This window comes from Vicugna pacos, chromosome 7 (assembly GCF_048564905.1).
Source record: "Vicugna pacos chromosome 7, VicPac4, whole genome shotgun sequence".
NCBI classification, from domain to species: domain Eukaryota; kingdom Metazoa; phylum Chordata; class Mammalia; order Artiodactyla; family Camelidae; genus Vicugna; species Vicugna pacos.
The window spans coordinates 16,633,156-16,648,227 of record NC_132993.1 but is presented as its reverse complement, the minus strand read 5'-3'; the positions used below and the strand labels follow the sequence as shown (position 1 = coordinate 16,648,227).

The 15,072-nt window shown below is 46.6% G+C and overlaps 2 long non-coding RNA genes across 2 annotated transcripts in view; one reads left to right on the top strand and one right to left on the bottom strand.

The window, feature by feature from the left end:
• Positions 1 to 2,114: 2,114 nt before the first annotated feature.
• LOC140697326 (uncharacterized) overlaps positions 2,115 to 15,072 on the bottom strand; it is a 35,450-nt gene continuing 22,492 nt past the window's right edge. The window contains exon 2 of the long non-coding RNA XR_012074255.1: positions 2,115 to 3,550. This is a non-coding gene — a long non-coding RNA (uncharacterized lncRNA). The remainder of the gene's footprint in view (positions 3,551 to 15,072) is intronic.
• Positions 5,652 to 9,493, top strand: LOC140697327 (uncharacterized). Its single transcript, XR_012074256.1, has 3 exons — positions 5,652 to 5,754; positions 8,491 to 8,742; positions 9,243 to 9,493. It is a non-coding gene; the product is annotated as an uncharacterized lncRNA (long non-coding RNA).

Below are 15,072 nucleotides of genomic sequence, written 5' to 3'. Positions count from 1 at the left end.
CACTATGGAGGTTCCTTAAAAAACTAAAAATAGACTTACCCTATGATCCAGCAATCCCACTCCTGGGCATACATCCGGAGAAAACTACAATTCAAAAAGACACCTGCACCCCAGTGCTCACAGCAGCACTACTTACAATAGCCAAGACATGGAAACAACCTAAATGTCCATCAACAGATGACTGGATAAAGAAGTTGTGATATATTTATACAATGGAATACTGCTCAGCCATACAAAAGAACAAAATAATGTCATTTGCAACAGCATGGAGCTTGTCATTCTAAGTGAAGTAAGCCAGAAAAAGAAAGAAAAATACCATATGATAGCACTTATATGTAGAATCTAAAAAAATAAAAAGACAAACAAACTTATTTACAAAAGAGAAACAGACTCACAGACATAGGAAACAAACTATGGTTACCGGGGAGAAGAGGGTGGGAAAGGATAAATTGGGAGTTTGAGATCTGCAGATACTAACTACTATACATAAAATAGATAAACAACAAGTTTCTACTGTATAGCACAGGGAACTATATTCAATATCTTGTAGTAACCTATAACGAAAAAGCATATGAAAATGAATATATGTATGTATATGTTATGACTGAAGCACTGTGCTGTTCACCAGAAATTGATGTTGTAAACTGACTATGCTTCAATTAAAAAATAAAGGAAAAAAAAGATTGCCTTGGTCTACAGCCGAAGTTAGGAAAGGGAAGGGGTGGATGTCTTTATTGTTTTACAATTTAATTTTTATTAGCCCAACACTGTGTGGCACTTAATATTTGCTGTTAGTGACACATGCCACCAGGTGGCTCCCCCCATCCAGCAGTGAGCAGGGGCAATTCTGAGAAGAGGGCCCACTACCTCCATGGTCACATGGCCCTTGGACTCCTGCCTGAGCCTGGGTGAGCACGGGGAACCTGAGACCAGCCAGGCAGGGAACTCACATTCCAAAGTGGCACAGGTGAGTGACAGAGAAGAGAGAGAGTCCTCTATACCCTAGCAGAGAAACCATGATTTTGAGGTTAATCTAACACATTGTCTGTAGCTGTGCAATTTTATTTGCTCCAGTATTTTGCAACTACAAATAAGGCAGAGTGGGAATCACTGGTTGGGAATGAATTACAAGTAGAGAGCAAAAGAGTTGATACTTCCCCCAAGGAATACTGAAATTCTGTCAGAATTCCCTAAAAAGGCAAGAAAGGCTACACCACGACCCATGTGATGCACTGAAATTACTAACATGTAAGAGAATAATTTTTAACCAAATAGGGTTCGCATTCACATTGTCCTTTTGGTCCATTTCAGTAAGTTTCTAAGGGTTAGATGACTAAATCCATGCCTGGTCGGGGACAACTTGTCTTGGAGTCAAATATTCTGGTTTGGAGACACTCTTTTCCCAACCCAGTCTGGGCAAACTGCAACATTTCTAAGCCTTTCTTCTATGAAAATAATATCTACTTCACCTGGCTGTTAGAAGGACTCGATGAGATAATGTGTGTGAAAGTATTTTGTAAACTGTGAACCATGAAGAAATTGTTCTCTCTTCTCTAGGCTACCTGCCTCAGTTTTCAGCCATGGCTGATGAAACAGTGAAAATTCTTTTGCCACTTGTACAGCATCTTAACAGTACACGATAATTCAACATTTATATGCTTGGTGCTGTGACAACTCTGTTGGCTTCTCTGGATTCATGCTGAAGCCAGAATCCACCAACTTGTCCCAGGGTGTGTTAGGACTAGGATCCTCCAGGGCTATAAATGCTCTGGGAGTAACTTACCTTCCCGGAACTGCCAAGTGGAGTTCAAATGATTTCATTTCTCTCACCAATACGCCTCTCCTCTGATCACCTTCAGACTTGTACACTTAGATGGAAGGGTGTAGTTCACTAATATTTCCTATAGATCCAGTCTTGATCATCACAAGAGATTGCCTTAGGGAGCCTGCCCCTCAAGGGATTCTATAATGTGCTGACTTAAAGCCCATCCATGATTTAGTGCAACAGGTATGATGCATCTGTTCGGCATAGGGCACAGTGTTAGGTACTGTGGAATGTAGAATGCAAATAATTACACTCTTCCAGGTAATAAGCAACCCCAGGAACATGTAAGTATTCACACAAAGCGAGCTGAAGTTTATTTATAAAAAGACTCTTGCATTTTTGCCGGTAACATGCCGGTTTGGAAGGTGGCACAATCATGTCGCTAAACATTCCAGTGCCACATCAACACAAAAACACAAAAGCAGCGCAGCGTCCAGAAAGGTGCATCTGGCAGGCATTTCTTCCACATTTGTCATAAAGCTGTTTGGCCCGAGCATTTCTTTTCCTTGACTGTGAGGAGCTTAAGGCAAAGTCAATCTGGCCGATGATAAACCCTTAGGTTCAGCCCACACTCAAGATGAGACAGGTTGTCAGGAGGACACTGTGGCCAACCTGCTGGTGAAACTGCTGGCACACGAAAGAAGAGGAGACCGATGGTCTGGGCTGGTGGCTTTTGCAGGGCTGTCTGGGCAGTTGTTACTGTGATAACTTCTGCTTTGTCAAAGGATGTTAATTTTGCCAGTTTGTTTTTTCTTTGTCACTGCATAATATTTACTCTTGGAAGTGATGTTACCACATGGATCTGCTCTTTTCTGACTTAAAATGGGAGGAAGTTGATATAATCAGTGAAGTGGCTATAAGCTTCTCCAAATAACAGTGGATGTGGCTTTGGTGAGGCAGACCAAGGTCTTCCGATCCAGGCTTGACGAAGCCTGTCCGTGATGACCCGCTGATGGATGCGGGCACACCTTCCACGGGCTGTTTAGACTGTACACAGTCTAAACACAGTCAACGGGCGCCAATCACATAAGCATCACATGCAGCCGGGAACAGACATGATGGTTCAAAAATGGATCCAATGGTAACCAGGTCGCCCATTTCCACCTTCGTAGTGTTGCTTTCAGAGGTTCATTAAAGTACACTGTATGACTGTTGAAATTTAAGAAAAATTGCTTCATTCACAGTTTTAAGGTTTCCCGAAGTTTAAAGAGTTTTGAATAACTTTAATTGCCGAAGTAAAAGCAGACCTGGAAAATTCTCTTGGCAGTAAGAATGCTGCTAATACGACATGCATCCATGCACTGTGGAGACAGGAATACGTTTTTAATGCGCTGAGGTGCCAGGGGTACTCCAAAGGCTGCCACATTTGGCGCGAGCAGGGTCTCTGCAGCTTTCTTCCGTACATCAGGGGATGCCACTCCCACTCTGGGCCGGGCAGACTCCTCAGGCATGTGCTTGGACGCTCAGCCATAACATACAGCAACTGTCCTCCAGTGGTTCTCAGCGTAGGTGGATGCAATCGCTCCCTGTGAATACGGCGCACTGCAGGCGGCTGGTTCCTGGGCTTTCCGAGGTCAAACACGAGGGACGGTCCCGATACACACTCTGGAGGCTAACACAGGGTTGCCACTTTTTTCAATCTGGCCAAGTAAACCTTACGTAAAAAATGTTTATCTGCCATCCACATTAGCATCATTTTCATAAAGAAAAGATATTTTAATGCCCCTAAAATAAAGCAGAAAGGAAATAATCACAGAACACAGGACGATTTCATAAAATGGAAAACAGCTTTTTAGAAACTCCCCAGATTGGCATTTTTTATCATTTGGCCCTGATAATAGAAAAAAAGGCGGGGATATTTGGAATTAAAAGATCTGATTCAAGTCCAGTCTCACCCACCCGCTCCATGGCTGGGGCAAGCTACTTCCTGACTCTCCTTTCCTCAATCACAAAATGGGGATGAGAAGCCCACCTTTTAGGACTGTTGTGAGGTTCAAGGGAGATTCCACGTGTGAAAGGGCTGTGTGAACTGTCAGCAGACAGGCAGAGGTCAACCCCACCCAGACGCTGGAGTCTGCCGGTCAGATACAGGCACAGAGGCAACACAGGGTCACCTTGGTGATTTTCCCCTTCCATTGAAATGATGTAAGCGATGCTTCAGCTCCAGCCGTGCAGACAGTATGGATTCTCATCAGAGATTCTTCTATGAGGGGCTAGGCACTCTTTCCCTGACAACAGGGCTGTGGGCCGCAGAAGGGCTGGGGAGTCACGGAGGCAGGACACTCCGGCTGGTCAGTTTCAGGATGGCACAAGGGGAGAGCGAGCTGTGGTCTGTCCGTCCTGTTAGGTGTTTGTGTTCTTTTCCTCACTTGTGTTTTGCCCTTGGCTTCCTGCCCGTACGGTGACTCCCTCTTCCTCAGGATGGCTATTCTAGAGAATTCCTGCAGAAGTACCCTAAAGAGGTTTCTCGAAGTTGCCAGGCTCACCTGAGCCCTCTTCCTCTTACTCTGGTTCAGTTACTTAAAAAGGGACATAAGAAATCTCTCTCCACACCGTCATCTAATTCAAGCTAAATCCTAGTCCAGCCACTGCAGAAGCACCGTGGCTTTCATGAGCTCTCCCCCGTGCAGCAGCATTTTCTGGTACCGCTGTCCTGTACCACAGGCCACCTCTAATGGGGGCACACCACGAGCTGTGGGATGTCTCAGGTAGAATTGGGGGAGCTGGCTTTGGGGGGATTCTTCTTAGAATACAAAGCCACTGTCAGAAGCTGATCCCCAGAAACTTGTTTTCCATTCATGGGGCCTAACCTGCCTTGTACACTTGGCTGACCCTCCCCAGGAACGGCCCCATGAGCCACATTAAAAGGAGACGAGGCCAACAGCATCTCCTTTAAACAGGGCTGACCCTCCTGTCTCCTCTCATCGTCCTGCTCCTGCCTCCTTGACCCTGGATTCCTGGTCCTACACTCTGCCTTCTCTTTCTGCTTCTTGCCCCCATGGTTTGTGGGCCTGTAAGCTCCCCCTTCCACCTCCTGGCTTTGTACGTTCTGCTCACAACTGGGCTCTTGGCTCTGTTTGCTCCTTGGCTTTTGTCATCACCCAGTCCAGCCATGCAGGAACCCCCACCCTGTGGGCTGACTCTCTGCCCCTCCTCTGGGAGAGCAGGGATCTGAACAAGTGATGACTGTTTAGGATCACCCCTGGCGGGAAGATACTCAGAACCAAGAAGGAAGGGGCGGAGCCTGAGAGGATCATTGGCATGGGAACGGGAAGGGGTCTCACTTGCCATGTTCTCCCTGCCCAGGACACTGCTGGAATCTCTGCCACTTTCCCACACATCCCTGGCTCCCTCCCCTCACAGCTGCTCCCATTTCCCTCCCTTTAGCTTATGTAATCACACACCCCCCCGCCCCGCCCCTTGGCGGTGCCCCAGGGACACTTAGAGCCTTGGCAAGCCCTCTCCATCTCTCCTGCTGCTCACATCACCTGCCCTTCTCGCAACGTCTCTTTGGCCCCAGACTTTCTCTCTTCCCTCTCCACCCTCTCCAGAGACATCTTCTCTTCCTTAAGCAAGTGCAGCTCACACAGTTCATAAGAGCTATGGGCACCAAGGGGAGGGCGGTCGGGGGTGTGGTGTCCTGGGGGTACCTAGTGGGTCTTCACATCACCCGTGGGGCCTGGCCCGCAGCTGCTTCACGCTGCCCTGCGGAGCTGACCCCCACTGCACAGCCTCTCCCACCTCCTCCTTATTCTGAAGATGTCTGGCAACCCCTCCCCCAACAATTAAAGTTCAGTCGGCACCCACCCCCACGCTGAGAGCCCAAGCCAGGCAAGCCCTCGAAACGCACTGAACCTTCTCTGTGAGCCCCACTTAGCTTGGAATGCGCAGGAGGTTCAGAACACGGAAACCGGCAATCCAGTCCCCAGGTGAGCGCGCCAAACGAACAAGGCGGGGCCTTGACTGCAGGGCAAACTGTGCGGCACAGAAAATTAGGAGAAGAGGCGCAGGCACATAGAAAGGAGGCTCGTCAAGAAACTCCGCCCTGACAGCGGAGCTGTCAACACTGTGGGAATCAAAATAGCCACCGGGTTTCAAAACTCCAGCTCTGCCTCTATGGAGTGGTGTGATCTTGGGCTAGTTGCTCAACCTTTCAGAATTTGTCTCCTTTTCGTAAAACGGGGACGGTAATACTTTGGGTCCTCGTAGGATAAAGCGAGCCCACTCGGGGAGCACTCCCCGCGCACTGCCTGACGCAGGGTAGGTTCCCAGTAAACGTTTGTTCCCGTGGAAACCGAAATAGCAAAACGTGACGTGCCGCCGCCACCTGGTGGCAGGTTTCGGAGTTGCAAATAAAAGGTTCTAGAATTAAACAGTTATTAACATGCCTTGCTTTGACTTGCTTAAATAGTATGCTGTATAAAGATGGGTAGAAACTGGGGAAGACTGAATAAAGATATGGGGATGGGAAGGTATCCTATTCAGGGGGGAAGGTATAGCAAAGATATTTAAGAGATTTGGTGCTTCTCATATTGCCACAACCCTGCACAAACAGGCAATGGCCTGGGACACTGCTTGACCCCAGGGAGCGGCCTGAGATGACATCACCCCTACATACAGGCTTTAGAAAATCCATGGCTTTTCTGACCCTATACTCAGTTCCATGGTGAGAGTGCTTTTCTGTGGTTGTTGGAGGGGAATGCTGGAGTAATTCTAGCACTGCTGGGCAAGACCGCACCAAGAGGATGTCTTGAAGGTCTGTAGACTCTGCAGAGGCTGGTCTGGTCATACAGAGATCTTCAATCCTGACAGCTGAGGAACCATGTTCACCCAGCTTGGACCTTCACCAGCTACTGACTCCTCTCACTGGGAACCATGGGGGGACACTGGGAAAATCTTGGGTTTACACAGTGGACATCATCTACAACTTCAAAAAGAGAACCGGGAAATCATGCTGCTTGAGGCTTACTGAGTTGATGGGAAGTGACTAATATCACATACTGGGTATTTCTGGGGTCCGCAGCACCCTCTGGGTGAACGACAGCTTGTGCCATATGCCAGTTACCCAGGTACCGATGTCCTTCAGCACCACTCACTGCTTGACAAAGGCTTCTGTTTCCCCGAGGGCTTGGGCGTGGCTGGGTGTGCACGGCTTGCTCAGAGTTATCCTATTCCTTTACCGATCTCCTTGCCAGCTGGCTGTCTGAGGCAAGGGTACTCTCTGTGATGCAGGACAGTTTTCTGTTGATGCTAACTGGTTCATAACTGGAATTGAACATCCTACCCTCAGCCCATCGTCCCTGTATTGTAAAGACTGAGGTCACCAGCTTAGAGGGAAATGTTAAGTAAAGCACTCATGGGTGTGCACACATCACACTCACCTGTACAAACAGACAGTGAACTGTCACAGAGAAACGGGTTACGACAAGTAATGTAGCCTCGTCTTCACCTGAGCAGAGCTGGTGCCTCCCAGGCTCAGCCGAGGCGCAGGGACAGCCAGAAGGATTTGGCGCCATCCTCATTCCTCCTCCGAGTTCCAGCCCCTTCCTTTTGTCTTCTTTCCCCCAGAAAGACAGTCCTGCTGATTCTGCAACTGAAGCCAAAAGGGCTTCCGAGGGGCCCCCTTTTGCAGTGTGTTTCTGACTTTTTAGTGAAGCCCTCTTGGTGAGCTGCGGTGGCAGCCGCCTTGCTGCCAGCTGTCCCCACTCCCATGAAATCCAGGCTGAGCCCAGGGTAATCAAAGCGATGTGCAGCTGATCTTCAGCTAATATGTCATGACCTGGCATAAGTTCTGGCAAACAGACCTGGGGGTTTTGTGGGTCCCTGTCAGAGGGTCCTAGCAATCTGGGGACCCTGCTGACCTTTGCTGTGGTTTGGTCTAAAAGAGCTGAGAACTGCAAACTTGTGAGGTTTTCATATTGTGATAAAATATACATAACATAAAAGTTACCATCTTAACCATTTTCAAGCATGCACTTCAATGGCATTAAGTAGTCACAGTGTTGTACTAGCATCAGCACTACCTGTTTCCAAAACTATTTACCTACTCAAACAGAAACTCTACCCATTAAACAGACACTCCCCATTCTCCTTTCTCCCAGCCCCTGGCGACCACCATTCTACTTCCTGTGTTTATGCATTTGCATCTTCTAGGTACTTCCTGTAAGTGGAATCACACCATCGTTGTCCTTTTGTGTCCGACTTATTTCACTTAGCATTTTCAAGGTTCGTCTGCATTGTAGTACCTATCAGAGTTTCATTATGTCCCAAGGCTGCGTAATACTCCATGGTACACATATACCACACTTTGTGTACCCATTCTTCTGTTGGCAGACATGTGGGTTGTTTCCATCTATTTTGCTATTGTGAGTAATGCTGCTATGAACATTGGTGCACAGGCATCTGTTTGAGTCCCTGCTCTCAGCTCTTTGGGGGTACATCCTGGATTCCTGGATCATACGGTAATTCTGTTTAACTTTTTGAGGAACCGCCGTATCGTTTTCCACAATGACTGCACCATCTTATATTCCCACCAGCAATATGCGAGGGTTTCAATTTCTCCACATCCTTGCCAATGCTTGTTATTTTCCTTTTGTAAATAAAAAATAACGGTCATCTTAAAGGGTGTGAGGTTTGTGGGTTTTTACCATTTCCTGTTTTTTCAGTTCTCCTGTGTCTCAGGTTTGAAGAGCAATGCAGAGAGTCTGAGCCTGGCGAGAACCTGAGGAACATCCTGAGAGGACAGCTGTCCTCCTCGAAGGAGACTTTCTCAACTGAGGCACTGCTGACATTGTGACCAAATGCTTCTTTCTTGTCCTGTGCACTGTACGATGTTTAAGCAGCATCCTTGGCCTCTACCCACTGGATGCCAGTAGCTCCGAGTTGTGTCAATCAAAGATGCCTCCGGACATTGCCAGGTGTGCCTTGGGTTGGGGGGAGCAGAACAGCCCCAGCTGAGAACCACTGCCCTGCATAAGGACTAGCTGGATTCAGCCTCGCACCTCAGGAGGAGAGCAGGAGCGGCCCCAGTTGCCGGGAGCTAAGCGTCTTGAGTTCCAGTTCCAACTTGCTCATCGTCTCAGTTTAGATTTGTGTTTTTCCCCCATGTAGAAGTTGAGCTCAAATTGAGCTCATGTGTTGCTATGCTACAGAAAATTTGTTTCTGAGACGCCACCAGGGGGCCCTGTTAATCAAGAAGGGCTCAAGATGTCAGCCAGAGTATGTGGGGTGGATGGAGTTGGTGGTGGGGTGATGGTAGAGGGCTTGGAGAGGGGACTTTTAATGAGCAGTTGATGCTCAGGAAATGCAGGTTCATAATCTAGAAGCCTGGGGGGGTTCCCAGCCCCACTCCACTGCACCCCTGGGGCTCCCAGGGAAGGCTGGTTGCCCTTCCTCTCCACCCACCCTTGTGTCACAGGTTGTCTTTCTTTGACATCGCGTCCCACCAAGGCTGACCTTGAAGACTGGAAGAAAAGTGCTCAATCTAAAATACCTCAAAAGCATCTGCCTCACTGAGCCTCCTGACACTCCTGGATTCCCAGCCCCGACTGCAGTGTCTTGATTTCTGAATGATGGCAGCACACGGATACTGTCCATCCATGCGTAGTCCTGCACGTGCTCTGTTCAGAGTCCGTTCCCACCCTTTTCTAGGCTCCCTTCAATAGTACAAGGCTGAAGAGCTCCCAAACCGCCTTCTCATTATTTGTTAGAGCTAGGGTTCCAGATGCAATTTAGCTTGTGCTAAATAAAGCCAGTGAGCTGATCTTGAATGAAGAATGGAGAAGTAGGCAGAGGTCATTAGCAATACCAACTTCCTGACCTGTCAATCACAGTTAGAGTAATTTGATCTTAAAACCAACAGTCTAACCGGTGGCCCCTCACTTCTGCAAGCAAATGCTACCACAGTCACCCAAAGATGGCTACAGAATGGTGAAAAAGGTTAAGAGGAAGTAAAGCTGAAGATCCCAGAACATGCGGAAATACTACATTCCATTCCTTTCAGCACAAGTGGTTCTGTTTCCTGCCTGACACAGGTAGGTTCACTCACAGATGTGTACCTATTTCTGACTGCCTTCCCACGCCACTGATTTCTATTTGGGAAGTATTTATTGGTCATTTGCTGAGTAGCAGAATGTGCCAAGCACTGTCAGAGGTTGACATCCACAGGAACTGTCTATTGATATTGTCTTAAGAAAACAGACCCTGGAGCTCAGGGACCAACACCCCAGGACAATACAAAGTCAATAAGCGAACACCACCAAGTTGTGTAGTTGACCACCACCAAGGGTCTCCACAGTGAGAAGGGGTGGGATCCGTGGAGTTACTTCATTCAAATAAGTTTGAACTAGACTTGAAGGACAGGTCAACCCTGGGTAGCTGGGAAGAAGGGCAGGTACAGAAAAGAGACAGACACAGGGAGTGACATCTGTAAGGGTCAGAATTCTGGACGGATAGCCTCACTTTGCCACCTCTTCTAGTTGGGTTGATGATTTGATCCCTTGAGAGCTCACGTTACCTTACTGGAAAAATGTGAACATCCTGCAGGGTTGTTGTGAGGATCAAATGAGATTATAAAATAGACTTCTATATCCAGATCTGAGTTTCTGTATTTCTGGCTATCATCATGTACTACATAAATGTGGACTAGATCGTCTCTGTGTGCCCCTGCAGACCCAGAACCTCATGTTCCCGCCCTGCTCTGACCCTGGGAAGCTGACTTGAATGGACATTGTCCACAGGCTCTCCTGCTCTCTCACTGGGTCTCACGTTGGGTTTAGCCAATGGGAGGCTTTGGCAGGAGACTGGAAGGTGAGAGCTGGGTTACTTCCCTGTTCCCTCCATTCCAGCCACACTGTGCTCCTCTACCAGAGCCCACAGCTGCCAGCAGGTAGCCACTTGTCTCCTAGAGCTAGAGCTTGGTCCAAGGTACAGTAACCAGTTCGGGTCTCCTGCAGTCTCCCTTGCCGGTTTCCCTATTCTCCACCCACACCATTGTACTTAGTGTCTTTAATGAACTTTCTTTAAGCACCCACTTGGAACATGCCATTTGTTTCCTGCCACGATTCTGGCAGATACAAAGTATAAGCTGCTATATTCAAGTATTCCCCTCGACTAAGAACCTGTGATCACTCCCTGTTTAATAAGGTCAGATCCAAATTCATTTTAATAGCATATGAAAAATGCAATTAATAAAGTGATTCCACATGGCATGATTTACAGATTAGCACACTGCTGCTCCTGGCAGCCATTAGAGTGGAGACTTGATGCCTGAGATGGACGTGGGGGCCTGTGGGAGTGGCACAGAGGTATTCTGCCATCAGTTTCACTTCAGTTCCCTACTTCCAAGCCAGATAAGTAATTCCAGGACATCCCTTCTGTCCTTTTCTTTTCTCTCTATTCCTTTCCTCCATTCATTTGCACTCCCTTGATTTATTTACTTATTTTGTCCCCATTGGAAATCCAAATGCAGACACAGGAGGGGAGGCATGATCTTATGTGAAAGGTGGACATGGTGAACAGTAGGAAAGTTTCCTAGCCATTAAAGCCCCATGGTTCAGCTAGCAGCTAACCTCCCAGATGAGGGAAGCAGCAGATGACTCATTTGGGTAAAATGAGGCCAAGATGGGGAGAAAAGTGGGTGGAGGGAGAGGTCACAGAGGAGCTGTGCCACCTAATTCAGACTCAGTGCCTGACTAGCTTTAGTTCACAATCCCTCTCCCCTCCCAGGTGAAGGGTCAAGAGATGAAGACTCTATTTTCCTGGAAATACTTTTGCAAATATAGGCATGTGTACCTATGCTGAGCTAAAGTGATTTTTAAAAAATTAGTAGTAGTAGTGGTTCCCCAGAGACAAGCACTTAGAGATAGTCTCTGAGTGAGGAATTACAGCCAAGTACAGTGTGAAGTGTAGACTGGACATGAATACAACCTGTCCTTTCCCATCCCGTCCCACAAGCTTTTCTGAGCACCTGCCCCTCTTAGAGAACCTCTAGGACTCTGATGGAGGGTAAACGTAATAACACTAACACTAGGCTATGACTATGGCTCACCCCAGGGGCTGTTTCTTGCCAGGGGTCTTTGTTGAATGGTTCATTTCAAGGATCTGCTCAAGCCTCTCCTTTGTCTCCAATAGTGTGGAGGAGGGCATGAACCCTTTATTTGGCATTTACACAAATGGGAGAATATATGAACCAATCCAGGTCATCTTTTCTCCCCAAGTTTGCTAAAAGACCGAAATCATGCTTTACATTTAACCAGTTCCCAACAGTGCCAAGCACAGGGTTATGTAGGAATCAAATTAGAAAAATCTAAGACTTGAAAGGGATCTCAGAAGTGGCCTGCTTAGGGGTTGGGGTTTAACATATACCATTACTATATATAAAATAGATGAACAACAAGGACCTACTGTAAAGCACAGGGAACAATATTCAATTTCTTATGATAACATATAATGGAAAAGAACCAGAAAAGAAGTGACCTGGCCCCAAACACCTCAATTTCCAGGTGAGGGGGCAGATACATAAAGAAATACACAATCAAGTTAATTACAAAACTTGGACCAGAATGCAAGTCATTTGATGACCAATTCTGTAGTCTTCCACAGCACTATACATAGCTTTCAGTAGCTTGGAAGCTGGCCAACCCCAAGGTCTTTGTACTGACACATCAGCTCGAGGGCGGAAAGAGCATGGGCAGATCACGTAGAAATGAGTCACCATCTCCTCTGAAAATTCTAGAAACTGCTGGAATCTAGAAGCTCAACTGGATTCCAAGCGATGGGACGAGTTAGGGGGCTGGTTCACAACTGATGGTTAAACATGAGAAGACATTTTCCTTTTGTATCTGGGAGGCAGGGATGGCAGGTCTGAGGGTGCCGCCTCTCTAGACCTGGTTGTTTTGGCTCCCAGGCCAGGATGGGATTGTGATCTCCAGACTGTGGCTGGGCTCTTAAAAGCAGGAATCATTCATCCATCCCTGCACTGCTAATCTGTGCAATGGGAATTTCCAACCTGAAGTCAGCACGTAGGTCTGCTATCTAAACTTACTGTGGGATGAAGGGTGGATGCCTTTCCCTCCTCTCTCCCTGGTTTCCCAGTAACCGGAGCCTTACACATTTGGCTTTGACTTTCTTGCCATTTCTGCTGAAATGTATCATTTTCTAAGCAAAAAAAAAAAAAGGCAGCTTCTCAAGATCTACAAACACCTAGCGCTTGGGGACTTTCTCTGATTCATTCAATTGGAGCAGCAAACTAATACTTTAAATATAGATGGTGTCCTGTATCTTCAACAAATATCTATTCCCTGCTTACCATATGCCAGATCTGCAAAAGGCACTGAGGACACAACAGGCTCCATGACACAGTTGTCAAGGAGCCTAGTAACTAGTGGGGAAGACTGTTAATTACACTGCAGAGTGATGGATGATGGGGTGGACACTACAAAGCAATGGCGGCATCAGGTGGGCCAGGTGGCCCAGTCATGGGTTGGGGCACAATGTAGTGACCCTGACACTCCTTAGAATAAAGAATATCAAAGCATAAACTGGAGAGATTAGTTGGGAGTTACAGAGGTGGTGAAGAAAGTCGTCCCGGCAGGGGAAACTGCACATACAAAGTCCTGGAGACCTTCTGGTACATTCAGGAAATGGTAAGTCACATAATGTTGCTTGAGCATGAAGTTCAAGGGTGGAGTAGCAACAGATGAGACAGAGAGGATAAGACAAAGTGAGCTCACGCATGACCTCGTAAACCTCATACAGGGGACTGAACTTCATCCTAATGGCAGTGAGGGGACCACAAAGGGAATAACCATAATAGTGATGATGATAATTATTAGTATTGGTGGTAACTATACTGAGTGGAAGGGAAATTTTCCTCACTGAAGAGGTGAGTTGAGAAAGTAATAGTCAGTTTACAGTTCAGATTTATAACATTAGGCGGTTACCAGCAATTGGTCTAAGAATTTTCTGAAGGACATAAAAGCAAACAGAGCTTCAGGCACAAAGATATTTATCAAAGCATTATTTATACAAATGAAAACTTGGAAATATTTGAAATTTACAATAGGAAGAGGAAGGTTAAATCAATTATATTACATCCCTAAAATGAAATTTTAAGCAGCCATTAGCATAAAGTCACCAGAGATTTTTTAAATGACATGAGAACATCAGTAAAAAAGGCAAGATCTTACCTATGGCAGGAGTATATGGGTGTGTGAATTACATTCAATTTTTATTTTCTTTTTTATGCCTTTAAGTATTTTGCAATTTTATCCAATCTACATTTTTGTCATCAAAAGTATTTGAAATAAAAAATATTTTGATGTCAGTGACCATCCATGTACTCTTCTACAATCACTCAGGGAGTTCTGAATCTCGCTTATGGACTGCCGAGGATGGACAGATATTCAGCAGATATGCACCCGTACGATTGTACACATTAATTACTGCTGATTCCCTTCTGATTGGTCAGTGCCCTGGGGCAGTCTGGTGGCTAAACATTTTGATTGTCACCCTGGAGAAGAATTTATATCAACAGAAACTTTGTCTCCAAACAGGCATCTTCTTCAGAATGTGTCTGTAGTTTCAGCAGAAAAATCCTAGGTTTGAATGCTGGCCCCAATCCTTACTAGCTGGGGGACCTTAGGCAGGTTGTTCTTCTCTTCTGAGACTCGTTTATAAAGGGAATTAAAACTACTTCCTACAGAACCTATGCAGCAGGTTGTGAGACAAAATAAACGGGGTGAAGCCTCCGGCCCTAATGAGAGCTTGTTGGTCTCATCTTTGTCCACACAAAGTACACCTAGGGTGCCATATTGCTCACTGGCTAGTCTTGCAGTTATGGGACCTCCAAATACACCTTCAAGTACATAATTCACAAAGCATCCGTTATGCACGCATACCCTTTTGGACCAAAAGGTGAATTTTCTCGAGGAATTGCTGGTTTCATTAACATTTTCCTTAGTTCTCCTGGGTTGGACCATTCTTAACATGGAGCATTTTTTAGCTGACTTCACTCAGCTGCAGAAACTTTGCACCAACATTCACTACCAGCAATGACTTCTCAGGCTGTCCTGACTGTGCATGTGCAACACCTAAAATACCCGTGAAAATGGAACTTTCCCAGGATTTTCCATCAAAGGAGAACCAGAGTTCTGTCAGTTCTCCTTCTGCCAGAGCAAACTGTTCTGGTAGGGTTTTGACACTGCAGGAGGGTAGGTGTGATGACTAAGTCCATTAAAACCGAGAAG